This window comes from Sander lucioperca, chromosome 13 (assembly GCF_008315115.2).
Source record: "Sander lucioperca isolate FBNREF2018 chromosome 13, SLUC_FBN_1.2, whole genome shotgun sequence".
NCBI classification, from domain to species: Eukaryota; Metazoa; Chordata; class Actinopteri; order Perciformes; family Percidae; genus Sander; species Sander lucioperca.
The window spans coordinates 4,953,827-4,966,819 of record NC_050185.1 but is presented as its reverse complement, the minus strand read 5'-3'; the positions used below and the strand labels follow the sequence as shown (position 1 = coordinate 4,966,819).

The window sequence follows — 12,993 nt, the reverse complement described above, 5'->3', positions numbered from 1 at the left end:
ATTACGGAGTGGTACCATGTATCTGTATGGAATTGGGTCCTTGAAGTTGAGTGAATTTGGCCTGGAAAGTCCTTGAAAAGTCATTAAATTAGACTGGGTTAGATCAAATATCATGGGCCTTTAATGTGCTAGTGTTTATTTTAATACATAACAGAAAACAGATATAGTGCATTTTCTGGTTGTGTGTTCAGATTAAAACGTTCTACTGTGTTTCTCAGTACTTGAGAATGTTACATTCATTACTCAATGCATCCTCAACAGGAGTGTGTGAGGGCCAGTGCTTTCGTATTCTTTGTCTCATTTTCCACATTTGGTGTAAACAGTTGGTTACTCTTCTCTCTAGTGTTATTGTGCTGTGACACATGGGATGTGGAAACCTCCAACTTCTGTAACTTAATAGTCAGGCCATAAATAGCGACTTATTGAACCAATTATTTTCCTTTTAGAAAATACTCACATTTTCTTACTGTTTTTGTGGTTGAATTTTCTTTGACTGCATTTGCAACAGTCAAGGTTTGGATGTCTGTAGCTTGACATTAATACACACACACACACACACACACACACACACACACACACACACAGCAGCCTGCAATAGAGCGTTTTCACTGGGGCTTGGCTTCTGGATTTGACAATATGAAATAAGGGCCTGCCACATTGCAGATAAATGTCAATACATATACTTGTTTTTGCAAAAAAAGCACATCTCTCCCCAGTTGCGCTACATACCTGCATAGCATTTACAGGGTGTACTTTCTTCTTAAGCTGTTTTGTTTTGCCCATGGTAACAAGTTCCCCTTATTTTACAACTTACTCTTAGGTGTTGAGATAAGCTATAATGAAGCTCTGCCGAGACTGTAAATCTCAGTGCCCATTCAGTGCCAGTGTCTCTGACACACCCTAGGGCTGTAACCACTGTGCTTCCTATCTTCACTGTAAAGCATTACAACTTTTTTTTTTTTTAATCAAGAACTATTTGTGATTGCAAATATTATGTTGACATAGACAGAAGCAAATGATAAAGTGAGAATCTAAACGCACCTGGGGCTTTGTCAGGGTTGCTTCTCAATAATTGTACAGGCAGTGTAATTACAATGAGGGTCAATATAATGAAATTATTATTTTGTATATGTTATGGTCCTGTAACTATGCATCAAGTCAGAATAATAAAAAAAAAAAACCTTGCTCCGTTATGATAATTGCATGCTTACTCAGGTGTGCACCTTACATGCATATTGACATTCCACACATTCAAGTGTGAGTGATGAGGAAGGTTATGCTATGATCAGCAGTGTTACCAAAAGCCATGGATGTGAGTGAATATGATTGGCCCATCAGTGTTAGAGTTAGTAGCCTGGGTAGGTTCAATGCCATCGGAAGAGGAGAATAAAGATGAAAAGTCCAGAGTCGTGCTTGCACTCGTCAGCTCTTACATTATGCACACAATTCTGCTTTTGCTTTTCAGTCCTTATTGTTGTTTTTATGTAAAGAATATTCACACATTTTATGCAAGTGTTTATTACTGGGAATCTGAACAAATATGATCATCTTGGGGGCCCTTGGGGGCCTCTGTTTGTGCTGAGCAGTCGGCAGTGTTTTTCAGGTGGCTGAAAAGGAGCGAGTTGGGGTCATTTGAAACCTGGAGTAGGCTCATTATAGTAAATGATTTAAAATGGTAGGAAAAGACATGCAGCCCACATGGCAATGTTAAATCAGATCATTATGGAATGGTCTATGGAACGCCATTTTGGTCAGTACTAAATAAGTACATACATAAATATGGCGATGGCTATGATATAAATCCGGAAATAAATATATGAGGCAATACATGTAAATACAAAAATATAATACTGAGTCAACATAGTTCAATAAAAAATAGTTTTTATTTGAAAAATGGCATTTTTCAAAGGACTACTTTTATTTATTTATTTCAGGGTACTTTTATTTCATAATGCCACATTTATTTCACTTTCTTTTTGCATATTCAAATGAACGGGAGGTGGTAGCTATAGGCCAGCTGTGGTCCCTCTGTCTCGTGTTTTATATGCTGTGGCAGATAGTGATATGCTGGCGATGCCAGGCTACTAGCTGGTTGCTTTGGTCTGATCTGAATCTGTGAGAAAACCACGCCCCATTCATTTGAATCAAAGAAAAAAATGAGTGAAATAAATAAAAGAAGAAAATAATGAAATAAATGGAAGAAGTCCTTTGAAAAATGCCATTTATTAAATAAAAACCTTTTTTTTTTTTTTTTTTATTTGTGCTGTACTCTCACATTACAAAACAAGTGACTGCTTGTCCTCAGCCGAGGCACATGGGGCACATGTGTAAATTAGCACGGACACTTTCACATCCACATGTGTCGTACTTAAGAAGACAAACAGCTGGGAGAAAGTGTGTGAGAAAAAGAGACATTATCAGACAACTCGGTGATTGAGCGGCCATCTCTCTGTGTGGGTGATTATGTCATGATAACAGCTGGAGAGGCTCACTGGTAATCCCTTTACACATTTCCAGTCCTACCATGCAGGATATTTACAGCAGGCCCAGCAACAAAAAATAAACTTGTAGGCTGTGTGGCTGTTGAACAGACACCACAATCCAGCATTGCCCTTAGGTGTCCCTGAGTGGGGCCAAATGCTCCAGCAAACTTTCACCCCCCCTCCACATGTTTATGACCCCTGAGGTCCCGGCGGGCTGCAGACACATAGCAAAATTATGTGTGGGGAGACGGAAAGCAACTAGCCGAGCTCCAAAAGTGTATAAAAAAGGGGTGATTAAAGTGTCGGAAAGAGGCAGCCAGTGGTGATAAGTGAGGTGGCATGGGATCAGTTTCTCAGAGCGTGGTAAGATTAGCAAGCAGTCAGTCAATTATAATGGTGTGCACATAGGAACCTAATGTTTTAGTTGCACTGTAGGCCCCTGTTAAATTGTAATTGTCCTAACCCTACTTTTGCAATGTGATGAATCTCAGTGCTATGTTTAGATGACTCCATACATCCTTAAAGTAAGGCTCAGCATCCCCTTTCTGTGGCTTTACTGCCCAACCAAGTGGGAATCCAGATTACTCTCATGTTTATTTCTCAGAGCCCTGGGTATAGTCAGGCCTAACCTGTTCATTGATTTGGACCTTCAGTGTGGTGTGAGGAATATGAATATATTTCATCTTTTTGTGTTTGGCTAATATCACTTTATTCCTTTCCACCTGCCGGGTAGAGTAATGGCTGCCTTATTTCATATAGTCAGATATTTTTCCACAGGAAAAGGCATGTGTTGATCTGAACTGTGTTACCCTCCAGAGTGTCAAACTGGCCCTGTAAGAATGTTTGAAAGTAAGGTGTGGAATATGACTGGTCTGTTTGACACTCTGTATGATTTCCCCCTCCCCCCCTCCCCAGTTCAGACATGTTCTCTGAAATCAGTGGACTCTAACGACATGTTGCGCCCACATTTTGTCCTGTGGAGAGCCCAGTTCCAGTATTTCTGATTGCATGGTGGAGAACTAGGGAGATGTGATCCAGATGTCCAGTGTCTGATTGAGACCAGAGCCCAGCCATTAAAAAACAAGCACTGCCTCCTATAGTCCTTTGCCCAAAGAATTGAGGCAAATCAGTTTTTATTATTGCTCTTTATCACAGCTAAAGGAAAAAAGGTTGTAAGTGGGATTTACACATCACTGCTTGGTTCAAACACAAAATAAACTCGGTGGAGGTAGCGAATGTGAATGCCAGGGGAGGGAGGCCAGCTTAAGACGAGAGGAACCTGTGAGCTCCAGAAAAGGGGTTATTGTTCCGGGGCTTCATGTCTCTTAACATGGACCATGTGCACAGGAGGTGAGGGGAACTGCACCAAAACTACCCTGTCCTGCACAGCAATGACGGGGGAAAGAACTGTGAGGCTGCATGGCGCGTTAAACATCCTGCTGAAGGACTCATAGTATAGACCTTTTTCACAGCAGACATGTTGACATGTCATAGTAGGAAAAGCACAGGTTTATTAATGATGGCTGCATTCCACTTAGGAGAGGTCCTGGTATTGTTCATGCTGACTCACTGAAATATCTTACTGGGACACTTGATGGAATTGAGCCATTGTTAAGGTTATCAATTTCAGCTGTGCTTTTCCTACTATGACAAGTCATAATGTCTGCTGTGAAAAAGGTCCATTGGAAGGAGTACACACACACAGTCACGTTTGGCAATCGCTGATGAAGTATCTATTGTTAACCCAAATTACATGCTTACACTTTCTATCTTTTATAACAATGCAGATACAGTATATATGATTTTATCTCCAGGGGTTTTAAGATATCCATCCTGGCATTAAGCTAATATTGTACAGTCTATGGAATTTCATTTTTGGCACCTGATCAACATCTTTATTGTTTCCCCACACTCTGTCTTACAGTACAGGTTGTCACTTTAAATACAGATTTCAGCTTCAACTGGAATTCAAGATCTTTATAGTTGTTGTGCAATGTTAATGTGTTATCCATATATTAGTTCTGTAAGAGACTGCACATTGTCTGGCATTATAGAATGAATCAGTTGCATAGTTACTGTGTTCTTCATAGAAATAACGAGGGAGGTGATCCACTTGGGATCCAGATAGTTTAAATCAAATTCCAACAAATAGCTCATTATTTAAGTGTTTATGTCAACTACAAAGGCACCCTGAGACTGGACTGAATGTTTACTTGTCTTCTGAGGTTTTCTACCAAATCACTCAAGGACAATGGCAGGAATGCTATGTTTATAATAGCTCTAAAGAAGTCGAGGACTCTCTTTTAGGTTGACAGGTTAGTTTAATAAGCAGCCCTTCATCTTGGAGCCCTGCTGTTGTGCAGCCCATTTGGAGAAGTCTTTGTCTCGTACTTCATTAAAAAAAATAACAAGAAGCATCTGGATTTCTGGAGGATGCTGTGTAGCTTGAAGGGGATGACCCAGCCAGCTAAGAACTCTAATAATGTATTTTTGTTCAGAGATTGAAGGGAAACAATCAATGTACCTGTAATGGTCCTGTCTTTATATACTGTAAGCGCTTGCTCTCTTTTTAGCCATGCTAACAGCATGTCTGTCTGTTGGTCTGTCCACCCCTTTGTGCAAATGTTTCAACAACTATTAGATGGATCGGAACAGAATGTTGTACAGACATTCATATTGCCCAGAGGATGAACCCTACTGACTTTTGTGACCCCCTGCCTTTTCCTCTAGAGCCACCATGATGTCGACATGTGTGGTTTTAAGTGAAATGGCTCAACAGCTACCGAAAGGATTGCCATAAAATTTTGTACACACATTAATGTCCCCCCTCAGGATGAATTGTAATGACCTTAATGATACTCTGACTTCTAGCATCTAGCACCATCACCAGGTCAAAATTGTAATTCTTGTACGACCAAATGGACCTTTTTCACGACAGACATGTTGACATGTCATAGTAGGAAAAGCACAGGTTTATTAATGGTGGGCTGCATTCCACTTAGGAGAGGCCCTGGTATTGTTCATGCTGACTCCCTGAAATAGCTTACTGGGACACTTGATGGAATTGAGCCATCGTTAAGGTTATCAATTTCAGCTGTGCTTTTTCCTACTATGACAAGTCAAAATGTCTGCTGTGAAAAAGGTCCATACCTGCAAAATAATGACATCGTGAGCATGTCTATGGTATCATTTAGCTCAAAGCACTGCTGAGCTAAAGTACAGTCCCACATGGCTGTAGACTCTTGCTAGTCCAGCTTTGATCATGAAAATTGGTGTTGACCAGAAACTGCCATGAGGTCAGAATATTAATGCTCAATCGGTGTTATAATCTTTTGATTTCAGGTCAGATAGCATTTTTTTTTTTTTTTAAATTGCATTTTGGATGGAGTGATGGTCTGCTCTGGCTTAAGTTTTTGGCGAGTGAATACTATGTAGGGTGCTGGTCATATTCGGCTCCTCTTTTCCATCTCTGCTTGTGATTAAAACAATGGAAACAAACAAAGGGAAAAGGGGAAGAAAATGCAGGCGTTGCGAGCTGGGGTCAGCAGACCCCTGGATATTCTTAAGAGCTGTGATGAAAACCCAGTACGACAGAGCGAGCAACCGCCACATCACTCAGGAGACGCCTTAACGGCAGAGACCAAGATGGCCAAACGGTTATACAGGGGTCTTAAGTGCAGCAGCGGCCATTAAAATAGCATTCACTGACAGATGCTCAGTGTAATCATTTCTCAGATATTGAAAATTACAGCTCACTGTGATTTATATAGTAACCACTGCTATTAGCGCCGTGACAGTTGCAAGGCAGGTGTTTTTTTAAAAAGCAGGCCCAGATGATTTATGGTCCCATGCCGTTTGAAATTGCACATTAAAGACATTGTGAAACTTACAAGCATCCGCCCCCGCCCCTCCCACCATTAAAACAAGGGTGTACATACTGGCCAAGCCTCGTCTCCAACATGTGAGCCAGAACTGTTGTTTTGCACATTTGGAGTATTAATTAGGATGTCTAAACAGGCAAGCCGACACATGTGGAGGCCTCAGCCTGTGTATACATTACAGCAGGTCAGCCAGTCACTAGGAGTCTTCGCTCCGTATTCTCATGAACCATGGTAGAGCTGAGCACGACCACCCACCTGCATAGCTGCGTCCTCCTCTATACTCCTACGTTTAATAGAATGGACCCAAGAGGGAAGAGAAAAGTGTCCAATATACTATAAGGTGCTTGCGTGTACCTGCTCTCCATAGTTTTCACAAGAAGCCCCCACTGACCTTGTGGCCTTAGACGTCTTTTAACAGGACTGAATGTAGAAAAGATGGTCATTTTAACTAAAAAAAAAAAAAACTAGGGCTGTCAAAATAACGCGTTAATTTCGATTAATTAATCTGAGAAAAAATAACGCGTTTAAAATTTTTTTTTAAAAAAATAACGCTGATTAATCCACTCCATATTGACATTTGACCCGGAGCCGTTCTAGCCACCATTCGACTGTAAAATGAAGGAGGGAGACGAGAAAGCGCTGCCTGGAACATTAATTGGAACATTTACTTGTAAAAATCTTCTTCCTGCCAACCCTGGCTACCGAAATCTGGTGCCACTGATATATCTGCACTTCTCTCTGGTGCTCTGAAGACGATACAGGCAACACAAACACCGCTGCATGTGACGCTAGTTAACACTATACTCGACAGCAGCTAACGTTAGCCTACCGCTAGCTAGTTAACACTATACTCGACAGCAGCTAACGTTAGCCTACCGCTAGCTAGTTAACACTATACTCGACAGCAGCTAACGTTAGCCTACCGCTAGCTAGTAGCTGGATTAAACACGGTTACAATGCTGACAGCTAATGCTGAACGGTGTAAAGTTTGACTGTGAGGACTTTTTTACTGTAGAGGACTGTGACTCAACAGCGGGATGTAACAATCTGCAGCTGCCGAGCTGCCGTCGGAAAAACAACACAGACGGTGCGTTCAATGAAACTGGTAAACTACAGCTTCGTGGTGCATTTGAAGTTATTGTAAATGTCCTTGGTGGTTGTTTTTGTCATTCAACAGCAATTTACTAGTGAAATAAGTTATTGTTATTGTTATACATTATTATTAAATCATTTAATTTTGACCATATGGCCTTAGCAATAAACAAGTAGTTATTTAATGTCACCAACTGTTGTTTAGTACCTTTTCTTTTTTTACTTTCTTAAAAGTATCGGTTCAGGCACCGTTAATTATGTATGCGATTAATTTTGATTAATTAATCACAGTCTACATTTTGGTTCTGTCATTGTGGTAAAACTCCAGAAACCAATGTCAGTTTTAAACAGGCTGTATGTACAAAGCAGAATGCATATACACAGCTTTAACTAGAGTCTTTGGGCCGTAGTAGCCTCACCTATTCTCTTTGCACAAAGAGCCCTACAAATGTTGCCATTTAACTGTCTGGAGGGTATAAAAGACGCCATGAGCTGCTGACACCTGCTAGGAGGCCTCCGGGGTGCAGTCCAGGGAGACCGTGTAGACACTGGTGGTGGTAGATCAAGATGAAAGAGGTGTAAGTCAGCCTGCTATTAAAAGATCCCTCAACAGGAATAAAAGAAAGGGCACGGAGTGTTTTTTAAAAAAAAAAAAAAAAAGCAGAAATGGACAGGAAGAAAGAGCAAAGAACTTCCTATACTTCATCTCATCATTGAAGCTATATGTTTATTGGTTGTTTCCTCCTTTTAACGAGAGTCCTTCCTTTATATTTTAAAGTTGTCTATGTCTAGACCCTGCAGTTAAAGAGCTGGCAGGCTGGGGCGCACGTCTTCTCTCCCATAAAGACAAGGGACTTTCCTGTGAGATGCAGCTTTTGTCTTTTTTACGGTGTCAGGGCTCCACACTTATTAATTACATATTTTTGTGTCTACACACAGGGCCAGCGCTTGCACGTTAACTGTCCTGTGGTGAGATTGCTCTGAAGGGTAGATGAGAAGGAAAGAGACGGGCAATTTTTTATGAGCTGGGGGGGGGGGGTAATAGACTGTTGCTCTCAACTCACTGTCATTTCTTTTTGTCCAGTGCACACAGAGTTGAATATTAGCTAAATGAAAGCAGATTTCATGTTTCAGTAATCAGTCTTTTAAATGGATGCTAAAGTGAGTGGGTGTGTTGATTATGGTGCCTGTCATATTCAGTTTGCTGTGTGTTTCACGGACATGACCTGTCAACAGAGCTGCCACAGAGGGGAGCTGGAGAGAGAGGTGCTGACGGAAGAAACTGCTTGATGGAGGAAATGCGAGGAGCACTGCTGAGATAGAGATGATTAAATTTGATTTATATGTACAACAAAATTAAACAAAAGAACCAACAGCACCATGCACAAGGTGCAAGAGTCGAAGTAAGCATGAGCTCATTTGAAAACAACACAAAAGCAATCTTACAAGCCAGTGGGAAAGCACAATTAGTGCAACAAACAGTACTTCTCCAGCCTGTTTGTCAATCATTCTGGTTTGTGTTTATTCTGGACATTTCATCATGATGGACAGAAAGGGTACTGATTTTGGCCTGTATATTCCTCCAGGACTGTGATTTATTTCATCCTGTTTAGTGTAGAGGACTGCTTCAGTGTATGCTGCTGCCGCTGGCGTTCTGTCTCCTCTGACTCTGCTATTCCTTATTTCTCTCCAAGACACATACCACTTACATTTTTCCTGTTGTAGCAGGAATGATAGCAATGATCATCTTAGATGAAAACTTAAAAAGGAAAAAAAAGTGACTTTTTATTGACAGCAAAATGAATTGTATTCTGGTATTCTGACTGCATTGTTGTATGTTTGCTCTACATCTTTTGTTTTGAGCGCTTTCTTGGCATGGTCTCCTTTTGAAAGGCGTTTAAATCTCGGTGGGACAAATCTGGTCAGATTAGATAATATATAAGATGATAAAATGTGCTCGCTAACTGAATCACATACTGCTTTGGCGCCTCCTGCCTTCCCTCCATCCTCAGACTTCCTCCGTCGATCCTCCCCACTGGTGTGTAATAATATATTTGACTTTTCTGGACGTCCCCGGGAGGAATTCCTAGTGTTTGGTGAACCGGGTTCGCTCCAGTGTGATTTCAGACACAGTGGACAGCAGTCATTAATCACTTGGCTGTGACGATGACGGTGTATGTTCATGTTTTTTTGCGTTTGTGTTGGAATGGGCTCTGTTTTCCTTTTCATGAGTGTTGATCAGCAAACAAATCCTATCTGTTTGTGGGGAAGTGATATTGGGAATGCCAGCGGTGCAAGGGGATTGCCTATTTTGTTGTTCTTCCTCTCCCTGTTCATTATTTCCTATTGCTTAGATATGGCCTCTGGCATGCCGCCTTCTCCGTGGGGCCCTGGCTGCACGTCGGGGATATAGAGGGGCCAAAAAGTGGCTGACTGTGTGGCCCTGAGGCTACAGCGTCTCACTCTTTACTTGCCAGCCTTTAGAAGCAACATCCTGTTAGAATTCATTATAGGGCTAGAATGACCCCCATCTGTTAAGGGTTTACTTCTTTAACTTCCCAGAGTTGCAGTGTAATGTGTGAATGAGGTGTTTACAGTGAGCATCTCCAGACAGACTCAGATATGAGTAGGAGCCTTGGCTATGTTAATGTTATCAAAAGCAAACGCTTTTACAGCTGAAATGCTGAAAAGTGGGTGTTATCAAAGATTTCAGAGCATCGAGATCGGAGTAAAATCTGGCCTTCAGAATGTCACAACCACGTCTTAATCTGTACGTTAACCTGCAGGGTTACAGTGCCGTTAGCATGATCTCAGTTGACAGTAGGAGGAAGTGTATTCTGACATTGCCTCAAGCACTTGTAGGTCAGAGTTAGAGGGGAGGAATAGCCCCATATCTGCTCTCACACAGGATTAACCAAAGACCATGACCCAGTCTCCAGGACACACACACACACACACACACACACACACACACACACACACACACACACACACACACACACACAGAGGAGGCATGCCGGATGTACATACTCACCAGTACACACTCATCCGCACACATGCATCGCTGTCATATACAGTTGAGGTCATATATTTTGATACACTTAGGCTAAAGACATGCAAACACATTTTTTCCAAACTCCCCATATTTCATGTTACCATACATTAATTGTGTTAAGTCAGTGGGTATCTACTTTATGCCCATAAGAGATCATTTCAAAAATAATACCCAAGAAAGACATTTCATTTCAGCTTTTAATTACAAGTAGGTCAAACGTTTAAATACACCAAGTGGATTGTCTCTTTAAACTGCAACTGAAATTACTTTTGGAAGCTTCGGATAGGCTAATTGTCATTATTAGAAGCTAATTGTGAATGCACCAGGCTTATATTTGGCCAGTGCCTTATTGCACTTGATATCATGGGAAAATCTAAGCAACTTAGCCAAGCCCCTCAGAAAAAGAATTGTGACCCTTCACAAGTCTGGTTTCTTCTTAGGAGCAATTTCCAAGCAGCTGAAGGTCCCACAAGTGTCTTTGAAATAAATTGTACCCAGGTATAGAAATGATGGAGCCACACAGACACTGAATCGTTCAGGAAGAAGGAGAACATCATCCCCTAGGGCTGAACAAACCTTGGCCCGAACGGTCAAACTGAACCCCAAGACAACAACAAAGAAGCTGGTGAAGGAGTCAGAGGCACAAAGTAACAATGTATCTAAATCTACTATTGGGAGAGCCTTACATCGCCAAGGCCGGAAAGGCTGTATTGCATGCAAGAAGCCCCAACTCCTACAGGCATAAAAATGCATGCAAGAATTGTTTGCAGATGATCACCAGGACAAAGTCATAGCCTTTTAGAGGACAGTTCTTTGGTGATGAGATGAGGTACAAATTGAACTGTTTGGCAACAATGATCAGCCCTGTGTGTGTAGGAAAAAGGGTGAGGCTTTCCATCCTAATAACACTCCCAAATTAGGTTGGAAAATAGATGGCATCATGAGGAAGAAGGATTATCTGCAAATACTGAAGCAACATCTTAAGACATCAGCTAGAAATTTGAAGCTAGGTTGTAATTGGGTCCTCCAGCGGGACAACGATCCTAAGCATACCCCCAAAGTTGTGACAAAATGGTCACAGACAACAAAGTAAAAGAATTGGAGTGGCCATCACAGAGCCCTGACCTGAATCCAATCAAGAATTTGTGGACTGAACTCAACTGGTTCGTCCTAACTCCAGTAGCAAAAAACACTGTCACCTAACAGACCTGCAGCTCATTTAAGTTGAGCTGGTGCATTTTATAATCATTTGTGAGAGTTACTGATGCATTAAGGTGCTGCTTCAAACACAATTCTGGGCTGTTGTTTTGATGTGGGCTTCCCTCACATGGGCATCAGACAATAACACAAGCTTTATTAGTTAGTTTTCAGATGGAAAGACTTATTTTTACAATAATATTTCCTCTGCTCGTTGTCCCCCTGTTGGCGTGGCCTTTTGGCAGCTGTGTGTGTTGTTGGATTTATGTTCTTACAAATACCAGATGTCAATTTCATATGCAGAAAGGAGCAGTGCAAATCCTCTAAAATGAAGACATATTTCCTCCAATATCTTAAAAAGCATTATTTCAGTGTGTGGGTGAGAGATTAAGAGTGGGATTGGTTTTAGGTCACTCTGATGTTTAAGGTGAAGTATTAAGAGATGGGGTTTAGATTAGGCTACGATATACAGTAGATAACAAAGGTTATCACAAGTGTATTAATGCAAACAGGTGTGTGTGTGTGTGTGTGTGTGTGTGTTTTGTCAGACCAAGGTCCTGCTCAGTTCATGGAGTTAGTTTCCCAACATATGGTATTTTCTCAGTGGGAGATCAGCAGACATAAGCACATAATGACAGGAAGGGATGAGTTCAGCTTTAAGTCCCTGATAGCAGAGAGAATCTCCCCTGTCTACATGTCAGCATGTTCCCCTCTCTACCCTACCCCAACACCCAGGGATAACTTCCCCATCCTTTAAGAGCACTCCCTGTGCAGTGCTAACTAAGACATCTGATTGGCACCATTGGGACTTTCCCACTATGCTGAAAGGAAAAGTTCTCTTTGTTCCTGCTCAGAGGCAGATGGACAGGCTGTTTGGACGCCTCCGCTCCTGTTTGATATTTCAGTTTAACAAGGCACAGAGGTGGCGTCTGTGGGATGGGATCATAGACCCAGACCCAGCGTCATCAGCAATCTACAAGAGTTACTGACTGTAAACGCCGCTGGCTACATGAACGGCCATTTTCAATGATGGGAAGAATTCATTGCCTGTTGCAGAGCCAAAGAACAACAGTTTCATGAGGTAAAATTAACAAGCAATGGACCCCATTTTAATCCCGCCACCCGTTATTGGTATTTTCATACAGATAGACCTATAATATGATATGTAGTATGGATATAAGGCCGTTGTAAGCTTGACTGTGCTTTGTTGGCTTGAGAATGTTTGTTTGTTCGCAGTGTCTTTAACACCTTTGCTTTTTAGACTCTGTTGGTAATGGATTGCCTG

General features: G+C 41.6%; 1 protein-coding gene across 1 annotated transcript in view; it reads left to right on the top strand.

Moving 5' to 3' along the window:
- The window catches only part of uvrag (UV radiation resistance associated gene), a 97,435-nt gene that overhangs the window by 46,866 nt on the left and 37,576 nt on the right, over positions 1-12,993 (top strand). The window lies entirely within an intron of this gene.